This window comes from Capra hircus, chromosome 13, assembly GCF_001704415.2.
Source record: "Capra hircus breed San Clemente chromosome 13, ASM170441v1, whole genome shotgun sequence".
NCBI lineage: Eukaryota > Metazoa > Chordata > Mammalia > Artiodactyla > Bovidae > Capra > Capra hircus.
The window spans coordinates 10,454,974-10,470,160 of record NC_030820.1 but is presented as its reverse complement, the minus strand read 5'-3'; the positions used below and the strand labels follow the sequence as shown (position 1 = coordinate 10,470,160).

Sequence of the window (15,187 nt, the reverse complement as noted above, 5' to 3'; positions counted from 1 at the left end):
AAGTGCAAGAGGAGAGTGAAAAAGTTGGATTAAAACTCAACATTCAGAAAAGTAAGATCATGGCATCCGGTTCCGTCACCGCATGGCAAATTGATGGGGAAGCAATGGAAACAGTGAGAGACTTTATTTTCTTGGGCTCCAGAATCACTGCAGATGGTGACTGCAGCCATGAAATAAAAGACGCTTACTTCTTGGAAGAAAAGTTATGACCCAACCTGCTGCTAAGTCGCTTCAGTCGTGTCCGACTCTGTGCGAATCCATAGACGGCAGCCCACCAGGCTCTGCAGACCCTGGGATTCTCCAGGCAAGAGCGCTGGAGTGGGTTGCCATTTTCTTCTCCAATGCATGGAAGTGAAAGTGAAGTCGCTCGGGCTCCTCCGTCCTTGGGATTTTCCAGGCGAGAGTACTGGAGTGGGTTGCCATTGCCTTCTCCATGACCAACCTAGACGGCATATTAAAAAGCAGAGACATTGCTTTTCCAACAAAGGTCCATCTAGTCAAGGCTTTGGTTTTTCCAGTAGTCATGTATGGATGTGAGACAATTGTAAACAATTGTAGATCTGATTGGAAAGGGTGATATTTATCTGATATCTAAGGAGACATATATTTTGTAGGGGAAAACCAAATTTTTTTCCCCTCTCTGGGTGAAGAGCCCTAAAGTACAAACATGCACATAGTTGAAGATCAAGAACTACTGCTTGGATGAATGGAGGAGCATTTGACTTTTTTCTAGCTCACTTGATGAGAAGGAGGATTTGGAAGTATTGATACCATAGAAACAGGACTCCCTAGGATGAGAACATGATGTGAGGCCATAATCTAATGCACTGTGATATGTGATCTCTTATTCCAGTATGAAACAGGGATTCTAAAAAGGGAGGCAAAAATTTGTCTTTTGGAGACAATGGAAATTAATCAGTGTGCGAAATGCAATGTGCCACGTGGTTAAACAAAATAATGGGAGTGTGATCCTAGGCAAATTAGTTAGGTAATAAACAATCTACAGACCTCTAAATAGCATTATGGCTAAATAAAGCAATTCAAAAGAATAAGATAAACCTATATACAGTCATATGTTATGATCCTTTGATGTATTTGGTGAAAAATATAATCTGCATACAGAGATTTTTTTTCCTTTTTTTTTCTTTTTCGCTCAGTCCTGTCTTGACTCTTTGCCACCACATGGACTATACAGTACAGGGAATTCTGCAGGCCAGAATACTGTAGTGGGTAGCCTTTCCCTTTGCTGGGGGATTTTCCAAACCCAGGGCTCGAACCTGGGTTCGATACATACACAGATAGTACAATAATATTTATGAAAAAAATACCCTTGCATATATCTGGACCTGCTTGCAAATGCAAAGAAAACGGTTTATAAGGATAAACTCCCACTTTTTAACACTTCGATTAAGAAGAGGAACATGAAAAAAAAAAAAGAGGAACGTGATAGAAGGAAGTTTTAGGACTGCGCTTTGGGTTCTTCTATTCCCACGTTTTATTTTATGCATTTACTTCAAATTTTTTACAAAGAGAACGTTGTGTCTGTAAAGAATAACTAAATGAGGTGTACCAGGTTCACCAAACCCTTACCTGAGAACCATGCTTCTGGGTGATACCCTCGAAGTTAAAATCTGCCACTTAGAACACAGGGAAAATCTGTGCCTTTTGTGTGTGGGTGTGTGTGTGAGTGTGTGTGTCTGTGAACAAGCCAGATTCTCCCAGTCACTTCTGAGTCACATAAGCACTCATTTCATTCACCTTTAAGAAGTGCTTCTTGTACTAACTAAATCCTGAGAAGATGGGTGCCAGGGACAAATTTGGGGCTAATTAAAGCATGGCATGTGGTCCCACCACTTTATGGCAAATAAATGGGGAAACAATGGAAACGAGAGACTTTATTTTCTTGGGCTCCAAAATCACTGCAGATGATGACTGCAGCCGTGAAACTAAAAGACACTTGCTCCTTGGAAGAAAAGCTATGACCAACCTAAAAAGCATATTAAAAAGCAGAGACATTACTTTGCCAACAAAGGTCTGTCCAGTCAAAGCTGTGGTTTTTCCAGTAGTCATATATGGATGTGAGAGTTGGAGTATAAAGAGAGCTGACCACTGAAGAACTGATGCTTTTGAACTGTGGTGTTGGAGAAGACTCTTGAGAGTCCCTTGGACTACAAGGAGATCCAACCAGTCCATTCTAAAGGAAATCAGTCCTGAATATTCATTGGGAGGACTGATGCTGAGGCTGAAACTCCAATACTTCGGCCACCTGATGCAAAGAACTGATTTATTGGAAAAGACCCTGATGCTGGGAAAGATTGAAGGTGGGAGGAGAAGGGGGCAACAGAGGATTAGATGGTTGGAAGGCATCACTACTTCATGGACATGAGTTTGAGCAAGCTCAGTGAGTTGGTGAAGGACAGGGAGGCCTGGCATGCTGCAGTCCATGGGGTCACAAAGAGTCAGACATGAGTGAGCAACTGACCTAAACTGAACCGAGACTACCATATGACTGCCAAGGACTCTAGCATTCAGGTGCTAGCAGCCCAGGTTCAAACAGACTCGCTTGGAACTTCTCCAGGAAACCGTTGGGTGGGTGGAGAGTGGTGCTCTGTCCCGCAGCTCTTTTCTGATCCTCTGTGCTGTTTGAGAACCTGGTCTTTATTCCTGGAAATGAGCCTTAATCCCTCAAGTTTGCACTGGAAGTTGAGTGGGAGGCGGGACAAGAGCCTGTGTCCAGTCCCAGGGGCCCAGGTTGGAGTCCGGGCCTGACCTGGAGAGAGAGATCTGTCTCCCTGCAGGGCCTGGCCTAGAGCCTGAGATGCCCTTAGCCTTGAGTCAAGACCAGGAACCGAGCTTGGCTGGGCGGTGGGGCAGAGCACAGAGCCCCCTCCTGAGTTGCAGCTGAGGCTCCACTACCTCCACTGGTATCGCAGTCTGAGAATCAACTGGCCCAGCCGCCCCGCTGCCACACCAACTGCCTGGAGCCACCGCTGTCTTGGGCCTTCAGTTGGGCTGGAAGGTGGGCTCGCACCCCTGGATCTTCCTGCTGCTGTCCATGGTGTTAATGGCTGTTCTCAGCACTGGCCTGATTTATCTGCCCCATGATGAAGAAGACCTCGAGGAGCAGTACAACCTGGTAGGGAGCCCTGCCAAGGCTGAGCAGTGCTTTGTGCAGGAACATTTCACTGCCAACAACTCTCTCATCTTCATCTCCAGGAAGAGCACTGAGGTGAATTATGCCTCCATCCTAGTGGTCTCCAACACCGAGACACCACTGGAGCCGGAAATTAGAAGAAATTAGCAAGATGGAAGGTGCGTGGCAGGCTTTGACTGTGACACAGGACAACAGAACCCAGATCCCCTACAGCAAGGTATGCACTAAGAACCAGGGCTCCATGTCCCCCCAACCCACTCTTGTTCACCTGGAAAAGGAACAGGGGCCTTAACCTGAAAACCTTCACCTTCCCCATCTACAGCCTAGCTGGTCAGATCATCAACCTGGCCAACATCCTGGCAGGATCTTTGGTGAGAGTATGGGGCTGATCCAGGTACTCCTCCAGGCCAAAGCCCTGCAGTTGCAGTACTACCTGAAGACAGGTGAAGGAGAGGAAAATGAACGTAGCAAGGCGTGGATGATCCATTTCCTGATGAAGGTTGGCAGCCTTGGAAACAGTTTGGCCTTGAAGAAGATCAAGGTACCTAGCAGCTGGGGTTAATAGGGAGGCCAGGAGAAGGTGGGAAGGATAAGAAGACTTGTTCCAGGGACCATAGCAGTAGCATTCCCAGATTATCAGATAGAGTCCTTGACTGGAAGCTAGGTGTGCTCTGCTTTATTTGATCCTTAATCCAACTTTCTTAAAATAGCACACTGAAGAAAGCCACAATAGATTCTAAAAAACAGTGGATATGTGTATACCTGATTCACATTGCTGTGCACATGAAACTAACACAACATTATAAAGCAACTATACTACAATTTTTTTTTTAAGTAAAAAGAGATAGGATGTAAAAAAAAAAATGCCAAAAATCTTAAATCCTTGGTAACATTCTGGTTAAAAACACAAGTTGTACATTCTCAGGGGAGGTCTGCTCAGTACAGACGTTGATCTTCCCGTTTAGTTTGGTTTTCTGGTCAAATACTCTGCAATTCTTACTTCCAGTTTAAGCCTTTGCTGTTTCTGGGAGCCCCCTAAACTTTGTTTGAAGTTCATTGGAATAAAAAAACAAAACTTTAAACAAAAGTTTCATGATGTTTTTGAGAAAGAAAGATGAGCATTTAAAAAGTAAATTATCGCATAGGGCCAGGCACATATTATCTGTTCAGTAATTTTTGGGCTGGCAAACCTAATACTCTGAATAAAACTGGTGAAAATGAGAAGACACCTTTTGGAAAAAGCCTTTTAATACTCAGGCCTTTCTGAAATGGTGTTTGTGCAATAAAAATAGTAAAAGATAACAACCTAATAGAAGCTTAGAAAAAGAAATAATGTCACAGTTATTAATGCTTTCACAGTTTTGTATAAGATTCAGATTTTGTATATTCGGGAGTTTTAAACTTTAGATTTTTGAGAGAAACTTTGAAAAGCATGCCAGAGATTTGTGGGAAGAAACAAATCTTCATTACCTTCTTATTCTAAAATCATAATCCATATATTTTGATTTTTTACTGAATTTTAACATTTAAATCAATAAGATGTAGTGTTTCAAATCATATGTAAGACACACAATATCAAAATTGAAAGCTCTTTACCTGAATATATTTTTGTGGCAGGTCCTCTACCTGACTTTCCAGACAACTGGAATTTGAGGCAAATTCTATGACAGTGGTGCCCTTGTTTCACTTGGCATGCCTTCTATCATATTATTTGCAATTCTATCATGCTACAGGTAAACCAATTTTATTAGTACACTCTAAAAATGTTTTATTGTGATAATAAATATAATGTATTTTATACTATGTAATTTCCTCAGTTCTGTCTTTCCAGAGCAGAGATTTGAAACAGCGGACCAGTGTTACAGCTCTCTTACAGCTCAGAATTTTGCTCAGCAAGCAAACGAAAGTACACCCTCAAGGTGTGAGAGCAGGCCGATCCCCAAAGGGAGGCATCCATCTTGGTTTCCTCTTTGTATACATTTGTCTCTTGCCCCTGAGCCTGCCCTATGGAAACTACCTAGCTAGCTGGGGGGTGGGGGTGGGGGGGGAGGCGCTGTTTTTTTCACCTGAGGTCCTTACTCCAGTCCTCAGATTTTCTTTTGTTCCACTTTCGCTTTTTCCTTTCTTTGTCTTTAAGCCACCACCATTTTGGACTCCTTTTTCCTATTTTTCTTATTCTAACTAACATTCCCACCTCAAGAGATAGGAGGCCCATTTCTTAGGGAACAGAGACGTCAAGCTTTCTCTGGCTACTTCCGGCCAAGTTGGGATAGCAAGGGGCACTGGGCCTCCCTCTTTTGCTAGTCTGAAGCCTCAGAGTCCTTATAGTGGTGTTCATCTAAGGGTGAGTGATATTTTCCGTGATTGGGTGTAATTTTATATATCCTTGTTGAACTGGCGTTGCATGTTGAGACAAAATGGGTTAAACAATCAATAATACATGGAGCAATCATAGGCAGCATCAATATGGTGATAACAGGGATTAGTAGGGGCATTAGCCAACTCCAAATTCCCCATCGCCAGGAGAAGAGCCCCCAAAGAGGGATTCTAGCCACCCCGAGAACTCTGCAGCTCATTCTTTGAGATCCTGTAGGATCTGAATGTTTTTCTTGAGGACTATGAGACTTTAACTTAGCTGGGATATTTACCCAGAAACAGCATGTCTCATTCAAGATGGTTCAAGTCCCTCCTTGTTCAGGGGTCAGGAGATCTATCTCCTGTCTATCTCGCGCTACAACCCCTGCCAAGCAGTGTTGTCTCTTTAGATCTAGCCTGAGAAATCTTATCCCTTGAAACTTAATTTTGGGGGTTATGATTAGAATGGCACTCATTTGTAGTCCTGAATGGGCATCTGAGATCTCCCACTCCTGTTTTGCCCCCTAGTTCCTTCATCCTACCGAGTTTTGCATGGTTCTATCTATTCTTTTCCACTGGTCAGGTGCTCCTGTCCACTCTCAGCTGGTGTTCTGCATGCACTTCTGTGTCTGAAAGTATATTGCTGATGTATATGTGGAGAGAGATGTACTCCACGTCCACCTCTTCTCCGTCATCTTGTTCTCGCCTCTCTAGGGATATTTTAAATAACATTTTAAAATGGTATTTCCAAGCCAAGGAAACATGCCTTTGCTTTTAGTTTATTGACTATTCTTAATGATGTATTTTCATCAGATTGGGTTGGGCTAATCAGGAATTCTATAATTGGTCTTTGATTTGTCAGTGGTTGTTCAAACTAACTTTCAAAAAACAGTTAAAAATACTGGGATACAAATTAGACCATGAGCAGCTCCAAATAGGGTCACAAGAAACAATCTTAAAAAGTGTCCTAAAGATGTATACTTTAGCTGCAGACAGGACACACACCCCTATTATTGTTGAAAATGCTCTTTGTAACACAGGGTAGCCTAGCAGATACAATGTCTCAATGGTTTTTCAGTTTCTGAGGGCTCTGAACTTGAAACAAATGCATAGGAAATGTGAGCAGAAAAGTCAAAAGAAAACCCTATACAAATGACAAGATTAGTCATGGCTACCGAATCAAGATTAACATTCCAGAAGGCCATAAAACCCAGGAGGCCCATAATCACAGAAGCAATAGCAAAAGTTGCCCACAAAGAACGCAGGGGATGAGGAATTAACAATAAGGAAACAATGAACATAGCTGTTGATGCAACAGTCACATTTGAATAGTGTTTTCTAATATTAGATAGCATATTCAAAAACAGAGACATTACTTTGCCGACTAAGGTCCGTCTAGTCAAGGCTATGGTTTTTCCTGTGGTCATGTATGGATGTGAGAGTTGGACTGTGAAGAAGGCTGAGCACCGAAGAATTGATGCTTTTGAAGTGTGGTGTTGGAGAAGACTCTTGAGAGTCCCTCAGACTGCAAGGAGATCCAACCAGTCCCTTCTGAAGGAAATCAGCCCTGGGATTTCTTTGGAAGGAATGATGCTAAAGCTGAAACTCCAGTACTTTGGCCACCTCATGCGAAGAGTTGACTCATTGGAAAAGACTCTGATGCTGGGAGGGATTGGGGGCAGGAAGAGAAGGGGATGACCGAGGATGAGATGGCTGGATGGCATGATGGACTCGATGGATATGAGTCTAAGTGAACTCCAGGAGATGGTGATGGACAGGGAGGCCTGGCGTGCTGCGATTCATGGGGTCGCAGAGAGTCAGACACGACTGAGCGACTGAAATGAACTGAACTGAACTGAATATTGCAGAATACTGATTGAAATATATGAAAGCCTGGTTGTATACCATTAGGGGAACTTGACACTTCTTGGCCATGTCTCGGAACTGATGTAATATTGGTTTCTTATTGGTTAAGAAGACATACTCATAGTTTGAATGAAGGCCTGGGAACAAATTATTTCCTGTGATAATGTGATATTAATGTTATACACAAAAAGTGGAAATTCCATTTAAAAAGTGCATTTATTGCTCAGAAAAGCTGTCTTATCATTTATATCTTGAAGGACGTTTTCCATATATTTTATATATTCTCATAACCAAAACTCTGTAAGATTTTTATCTACATACTCACTGTTTTCAAAATCTGCAGGACATTTTTCCAATTTTTGCCTAGTATTTTTATCCCAATAGTCAAGAGTCTCAGTAATGATAACCATAACCCTGGGACCGTAAGTTGAAAAATATTCTTCTTCTACATTACAATATTGTGTGGTGTAGGAATCATCACTTGCCAAATTTCAGAGGTCTAAACCTTCCTGCACTCAGAAACACCCATATATACTACTTATGATGTGCAAAGTATAGGAGCACTACAAAAAACTTGGACTCGGTGCTTGTGAGAAAAGGACTAAAATATTCTCTAAAGAATAGATCCACTGGATTCCATATGTAAAATAGATAGCCAACGGGAATTTGCTGTATGGCTCAGGAAACTCAAACAGGGGCTCTGAATCAACCTAGGGGGTGGGATGGGGAGGGAGATGGGAGGGAGTTTCAAAAGGGAGGTGATATTTGTATACCTATGACTGATTCATGTTGAGGTTTGACAGAAAACAACAAAATTCTGTAAAGCAATTACCCTTCAATAAAAAATCAATTGAAAAAAGAATAGATTCATTGGATGGATATCAGCTTTATGTTTATCTTGGGGAAAATTACCTGGGAGGCAAAAGGACTTTTTAAATGAGGAACATTTTTGGTCAGGAGTTTCCTGCTTCTTCAGCCAGCGTAGACAGACTACTTCTCTTTTACCATCCATAGCCATAAACGCTCCAAAACAGATGATGTTATGAAAATAACAAAAGAGCAGGGTTGTTCCTATATAAATGTAAAAGTATTGTACGGACCTAAAAGAGGTCAGGTTCTCTTTATTATTATAAAAGAGGTCATAATTCCTGTATAGGAGGCCAGGACATTGGTGATGGTGGTAATTGTAACGGATACTGCCACTTTTGAATAGGCATCGGACATCTGTTCACTTATGCCATCCATGAGGCTGGTCTTCTGCCAGGCAGAAATCATGATAAACATATCATCAACTGCAACACGATTAGAGAAAGAAACAGAGTCTCCACATATTTTAAACATCCATTTAAAATTAACAAGATCAACTCAAACGGTTTTCTTTGCCTGTCTCTCAAGGTCTCACTGATCTTGAGGTGTGCTTGTGTGAATGAATGACATGTCCTGTGCAAAGCAAGTGATGAGCCCTGCACTGGGGTTTTGTGGTGCCTTATGATGACTGAAGGCAGACCTCAGAACGGAAGCCTTGTCAAGGTTTATATACCGACCTCCCACTGCCAAGAGACGCCCAACATCCCTGCGAGGGGAAGGACCAGAAATGGATGAAGCATGTGGACCGAATTTTCCTTTCTCTGTCACCTTTACCTGGTCTCTTTGACCATTCCATAATTGTGTTGGGAATTAGAACTACTAACCTAACCTGTCGGATCATAGACTTTCAAAGGACTTGTGATCCATACCATTACTCTGTGCTTTTACTTAGACCTCAAACTATATGGAAGGAAGCACTTAGCTAGGGAGCTGAAAGTTACAAGAGGACGTTTGGGAGCAAGGCGGAGCTCTAGCTCCAGGAACATCTCTCAGGCTGGAGGTGATTCTCCTGGCTGGCTGCCTCAGGGTCCAGAGTCCCAAAAGTAAGTCTTTGTCATGGCTGTGCCTCTGATCTATGTGGGTAGAAGCATCACTGCTGACCATGAGGTTTCTGAAGACACAGATCAGGAATTGCAGGATCTGGTCCCCTTGGAAGTGTGGTGGGCTTCCTTTGGTAGTGCTAGCTCTAAGCAGACCAGAGAAAGCTCTCCCATGGCTTGTGTCTCAACTCCCTAGATATTCCTTTTGTGGAATCTGTGGGAATGAACTGGAGGCCTAGTACCTTGAGGACAGAAGTCACTTTTTCCTCGCTGGCTGACCCTCCAGTCCCTCTTTTGCTATCACATATACTGGTGCGGCGACACTTAGAAGAGACAGCTTGGATTTCTTGTTCGTCTCTTTATGACCCAAAGCTTGTACTGTGTTCAGGACTGTATTCAGAAACGTGCACACGCACATGGAACATGGACGCCTCCCCTGGAAGACGAGCTTGGGAAACACTCCAGAAAAGCTACTCTGCTCCACCCCAGGTGGCACCAGAGGGGGAGCGAAAATCAGACAAAGGTCTTCATGGTGAGGAACTGGACATCACCCTGGGATGCCATCAGGTCTACCCCTGGTGCATCTCCAACCCACCTTGGTGGTGGAACCGGGAGGGACGGATAAGTCACCTTTGTCAGTAAGGGACAGACTAAGTCCAACCAGGGAAGGAAAGCTTCAGTGGAACATCTGTCTACACCCCCATCTAGAGCAGGGAGGGACACCTCTGGTGGAAAGAAGCCACGGCTGTGGATGCTGCTTTTATCTCTCTTACAAATGGGAGCTTCCCTGGTGGCTCAGAGGGTAAAGCGTCTGCCTGCAAAGCGGGAGACTCGAGTTCGATCCCTGGGTTGGGAAGATAAGATCCCCTGGAGAAGGAAATGGCAACCAACTCCAGTATTCTAGCCTAGAGAATTCCATGGATGGAGGAGCCTGGTAGGCTACAGTCCACAGGGTCGCAAAGAGTTGGACATGACTGAGTGACTTCACTTTCACAGATGGGAGCTGGCAGATCCAGAACCACCTGTTTAAAATGTATTTCTTAAAACAGGGACAGGTTTGATTCCCAGAGTTTAAAGAAGACATGCCTGATCTTTGTCTTTGATACCAAGTGGCCACGGTATCCTTTGGAAGATGGGGAACACTGGTCGGCTAGGGTCTCAATTCTAGTACTGTTTCACAATTAGGTCAGTTCTGTAGAAAACAAGGGAAATGGGTAGAAGTGTCATATGTGTTGCTCTGTATCTCTCTGCAAGACATGCCAGACTTATGTCCTAAGGGTGCAGATTTGGGTGTGAAGCCTTCAGCTGCCTCCTCTTCTCTTACTTTGCCCCTGTATCTAGGGCTCCCAACTAAACAGGCTGATTCAGGGCACCCTTCTAGAAGGGGTTGCCTCAGTCTCAGTAGAAACTCAAACAGTCCCAATTCATAGGAGCCTTTACAGGACTAAATTTATGACCTTACTTGGAGAGATGTAACATATGTCTTGGGACAGATGCTGACTCCTGACTCAAGAACTCGAGTTTTGGGAGAAGCTACTACTTTTGGAGATGAATGGCTTGAGGATGAGACAGGGGAAAGAGGGAGCCCAAAATAGCCCTCCTCCTTCCTGGGAGCCAAGCAGTTCCCATGACGAGCCAGACTGCGACTATAGCATGCCTAAACAAAGGTGGGATCAGAACTACTTTGCCAGATGTATTCTTGAAGGATTCAAGCCAGTGCACACTAAGACTTTAAACTATGCCAAGTTGGCTGACACAGAACAGGGAGAGAAGAAAGCTCCTGATAAATCCCTAGATAGACTACAAGAGGCTCTCCACAAGTTTACTGACTTTGATCCCAAAAGTACAGAGGAAGGAATAATCTGAAAAATAGATTCCTCACTCAGTCAGCTCCAGACATCTGCCATAAGTTATGAAAACAGGCGTTTGGACCATATCAGTCTTTAAAAAACTGTTACAGCTGGCTCAGATGGTATATCATGGTAAAGAATACAAGGAGGAAAGTGGGAGGGGGAAAAAAAAAAACACTGACAAAAGAACAAAGCCCCAGCAATGGCTGTTAGATCAACTCTGAAACAGACTGAGGAAAAGTGCCCAGAGTAACCGAGGTGAAAAGGGGTGGACTTGTTATTACGGTGGAAATAGAGGCATCTCAAGCTGGATCGCCCTCAGGCATCTAAGCTGCACCCAGCTCCATGTCTGGTCTATAAAATGACCACACCTGAGGAGAGGCTGGCCTCTGAGACATAGGCGCCAGTGGCTGGACTCTCAAGGCAATCGGGACTGAAAGTGCCCGGGGGTCCCCACACAAGCTCCCATTCTAATTACACCTGTGGAACCCTGGGGGTTAATAACTGTGGGGGGCCAATTGATCAATTTTCTTTTGGACACTGGGGCAACTTTCTCTGTGCTCACTGAAGCCCCTGGTCCGCTTTCCTCCTGATCCACTACTGTAACGGGACTGTCAGGATGAGCCAAACGCTATTATTTCAGTCATCTTTAAGCTGCAGCTGGGGCTCCGTGCTGTTTTCTCATGAGGTTCTGATTGAGCTGGAGTCTCCCTCACCCCTTCTAGGGAGGCATATACTGAGCATGGTCCAGCCTCTGCTTTCATGAATATGGAGCCTGCTCATTTACGTGAACAAAATGTAAATCCTAGAGTGTGGGCTGATGGAAAAACTGTGGGTTGAGCACGAAATGCTGTTCCTGTTGTTATCAAGCTCAAACCCCCTCACCTATTTTCACATCAAAAGCACTATCCACTAGAGCCTGAAGTTAAGGAATGGGTGAAACCTTATTCTACTGACTTCTCATGAAGTAAGTAAGTAAGTAAGCAAGTAAGTAAGGGGGATCTTAAACTCTAAAGTTCAGAGCAACAATGTTCCTTCTTAAAGCTACTGTAACTCAAGGGGTGTCAGAAGTTCTAGGAATAGAACGTTACTTACACTGTTCCTGGAGACCCCAATCTTCAGGAAAGGTTGAAAAGGCTAGTGCTGTTATTAAAGGACATCCATGTAAGCTAATTCAGGAAACACAAGACAGTTGGTTTAAAGTTTTACCCATGACTTTAACGAGAGCTTGAACTGCCCCTAAGAAGAAGAGACTGTCTCTATGAGACTGTTTTCATGCACAGATCTTGTCATAGATCCTGAAATCTTATAATTAACTATGTGACTCAGCTTTCAGCTTTTCAACCTCGTCAGGGAAAGGCTTTGCATCATGGGTTTCTCCACTTCAAGGAAAGGACTTTCTTCAGCTCTGCAAATAGCTGCACTGACAACAATCATATATGATGTCTTGTCTTGATCTGATGACATCTAACAACCCTAAAATGGACTGATGTAACTATGGACATAATGTGACTTTTAATTTTGACTATGTTTTAACTTGGTTTAATGGGTATTTTGCCTTACATCTGTAACTGTAAAATGGGTTTTTTTCCTAACCATCTGAAAGCTTCTAAGTTACAAATGGTTGTCCAGGCTCCTACGAGTGCCACAGCCTCCTCCAACTATTACTCGGGGCCCCTGGATCAGAGACCTTCAATCTGATGGTTAGCAGAATATATTGCCTCAACAGCATAGCGACTGTGCCCCTCAACAGCAGGAAGTAGTTATGGAATGAAAACAATGGCCCTTTCCCTTGGCAACATGATCCTCCTAAAAGAAAAGGGGGGAATGAGACAGTCAATTCCTAGGTAGGCTGATAAGAAGACCAGGGTCCCCAGGGAGGAGAAACAGGTCCGAAAGCCTTTGAGAAGGAGAAAGGGGTCTGAGGCTCCCTAGGAGAAAAGGACAAACGGTCTTTTCTACATTGCTCTGTCTTAATGAATATAACAATGCATCTTGCTTGAGGACATGTTTCTCCTTAATAAGAACCTTCTGACTGATCTTGTCATCTTAAAATGGATATTATGGGAGTGGGAGATTTTTCTATTGTTCGTTCTAATCTTGTTCATATAAGATATATGTTGTGGGAGTGGGTCTGAAAAAGTATATAATGCCTTGAAAAGACTAGCTGGGGGAGCACTCTGCCTCCCCCTTCTGATGTCTATGTCAGAAGCTTTCTCTGTCCCTTTTTATACTTTAATAAAACTCTGCTACACAGAAGCTCTTGAGTGATCAAGCCTGATCCCTGGTGGAAAGTGAAGTGAAGTGAAGTCGCTCAGTCGTGTCCAACTCTTTGCGACCCCATGGACTGTAGCCTACCAAGCTCCTCTGTCCATGGGATTTTCCAGGCAATAGTACTGGAGTGGGTTGCCATTTCCTGAAGAAGCTAAATAGTCTTCTTTGAAGATCACGAATCCAACGTCATTCACTGTAAGCTATCATACAATTAGCCTGTTTTTGTTTTTTCCTATTCTAAATCACACTGAAATGAACATCCTTCTTCTATTTTGTGAACACCTGTCCAATAATTAGGACGAATTCCCAGAAGTGGAATTGGCAGATCAGATTCCATTTTAAATTTTTAAGTCTTTTGATTTGTTGCAAAGTTATATTTTAAACCTGTACCAATTTACAAATTTCCCTCAGCAGAATGTGTGTTTATTTGCATACAACCTTCCCCAAACCTTCAGTCTTGCTGTAATATTCATTAATCTAATAAAAAGACAAGGTGTCTCACTTTTGGTTTAACTTGCATCCCTTGATTAATGGAAAGGTCAAATATTTCTTTCTTATATTTTCAATGATTAGTGTTTTGGATTCTGTGTGTGTGTGTGTGTGTGTGTGTGAACTGCCTGTTCATGTCCCTGGTCTGTGTTTTTCCATTTGGGGTAATAGATTTTTCCAACTCTTAAAGGCACATAAGACAAAGGATGAGATGGTTGGATGCCATCACCGACTCAATGGACATGAGTTTGGGTAAATTCCAGCAGTGGGTGATGACAGGGAGGCCTGGCATGCTGCAGTCCATGGGGTTGCAAAGAGTTGGACACGACTGAGCGACTGAACTGAACTGAACTGAACCGAACTGAAAGGCACATAATTCCATTTGATTTTCTTTTTCTCCTGATTCCTCATTTTGGATCTGTAGAGTCACCAATATATAACTATTTTGCCTAATCTAACACAATACCCTTCCTTTACCCACCCCCACACCCCGACATACACAGTGTGCAGCCTCATGCTTTGTTTTACTCACCTAGAATAAGAAATGGTGAATTTGCAACTATGATCACAAATGGCACCCAATGTACAACATCAGGCCAAAGCCACTCACCACTGCCAAGGCAGCAGAAATGACTCCAAAGGCTGCGACCCACATTTTGTTCTGTACACAGACACACCTGTACATTTGGAGGGGAAAGTCATGGAACTTGCAGTGGTAGCTTCCATACCGAAAGTCCAGCAATCCATAACATTCTTTCCTCGGATACCTCTTCAGAGCCCTCTTGCACAATATTTCCCATACCTGTCTGCTGGAGAACTTTAATTTCCAGGCACTAACCCAGACCAACTGAACAGAAGATGGGGAGGGGGGAGGTGCAGACAGAAAACTTGGGAATCTGTGCTGTTACCAAACTATACTGGTTGATTCTTATCCAGCGAGCCAAGGATGAATCCACCGACTGGACTTTCAAAACCACAAAGATATACTAAAGCACTGCAAATAGCTAATTCCACTCTGATCTTCAAAGGAGTGTGAATAGAAGTAAGCAGTATGAAAGTGCCCATGTCTAGGTATCTTCTCACCCACTTATGAGTCCAGTTAGCCATAAAGACAATCCTAAATATCTCCTGTATGTCAAAGCTGGTTTAATATATATTGTGGCTAACCAAAAGAATGAAAACTTTCTTCTAAAAGATTTTTGTGGTTCTCCTCCGCTAGAGATGTGTGTTCCAGAAAAGAGGCTGTGTGTGTGTGTGCTCAGTTGATCCAGTCATGTCCGACCGTTTGTGAC

General features: G+C 43.3%; 1 pseudogene; it reads right to left on the bottom strand.

The window, feature by feature from the left end:
• Positions 7,324–14,580, bottom strand: LOC102170614 (annotated as a pseudogene).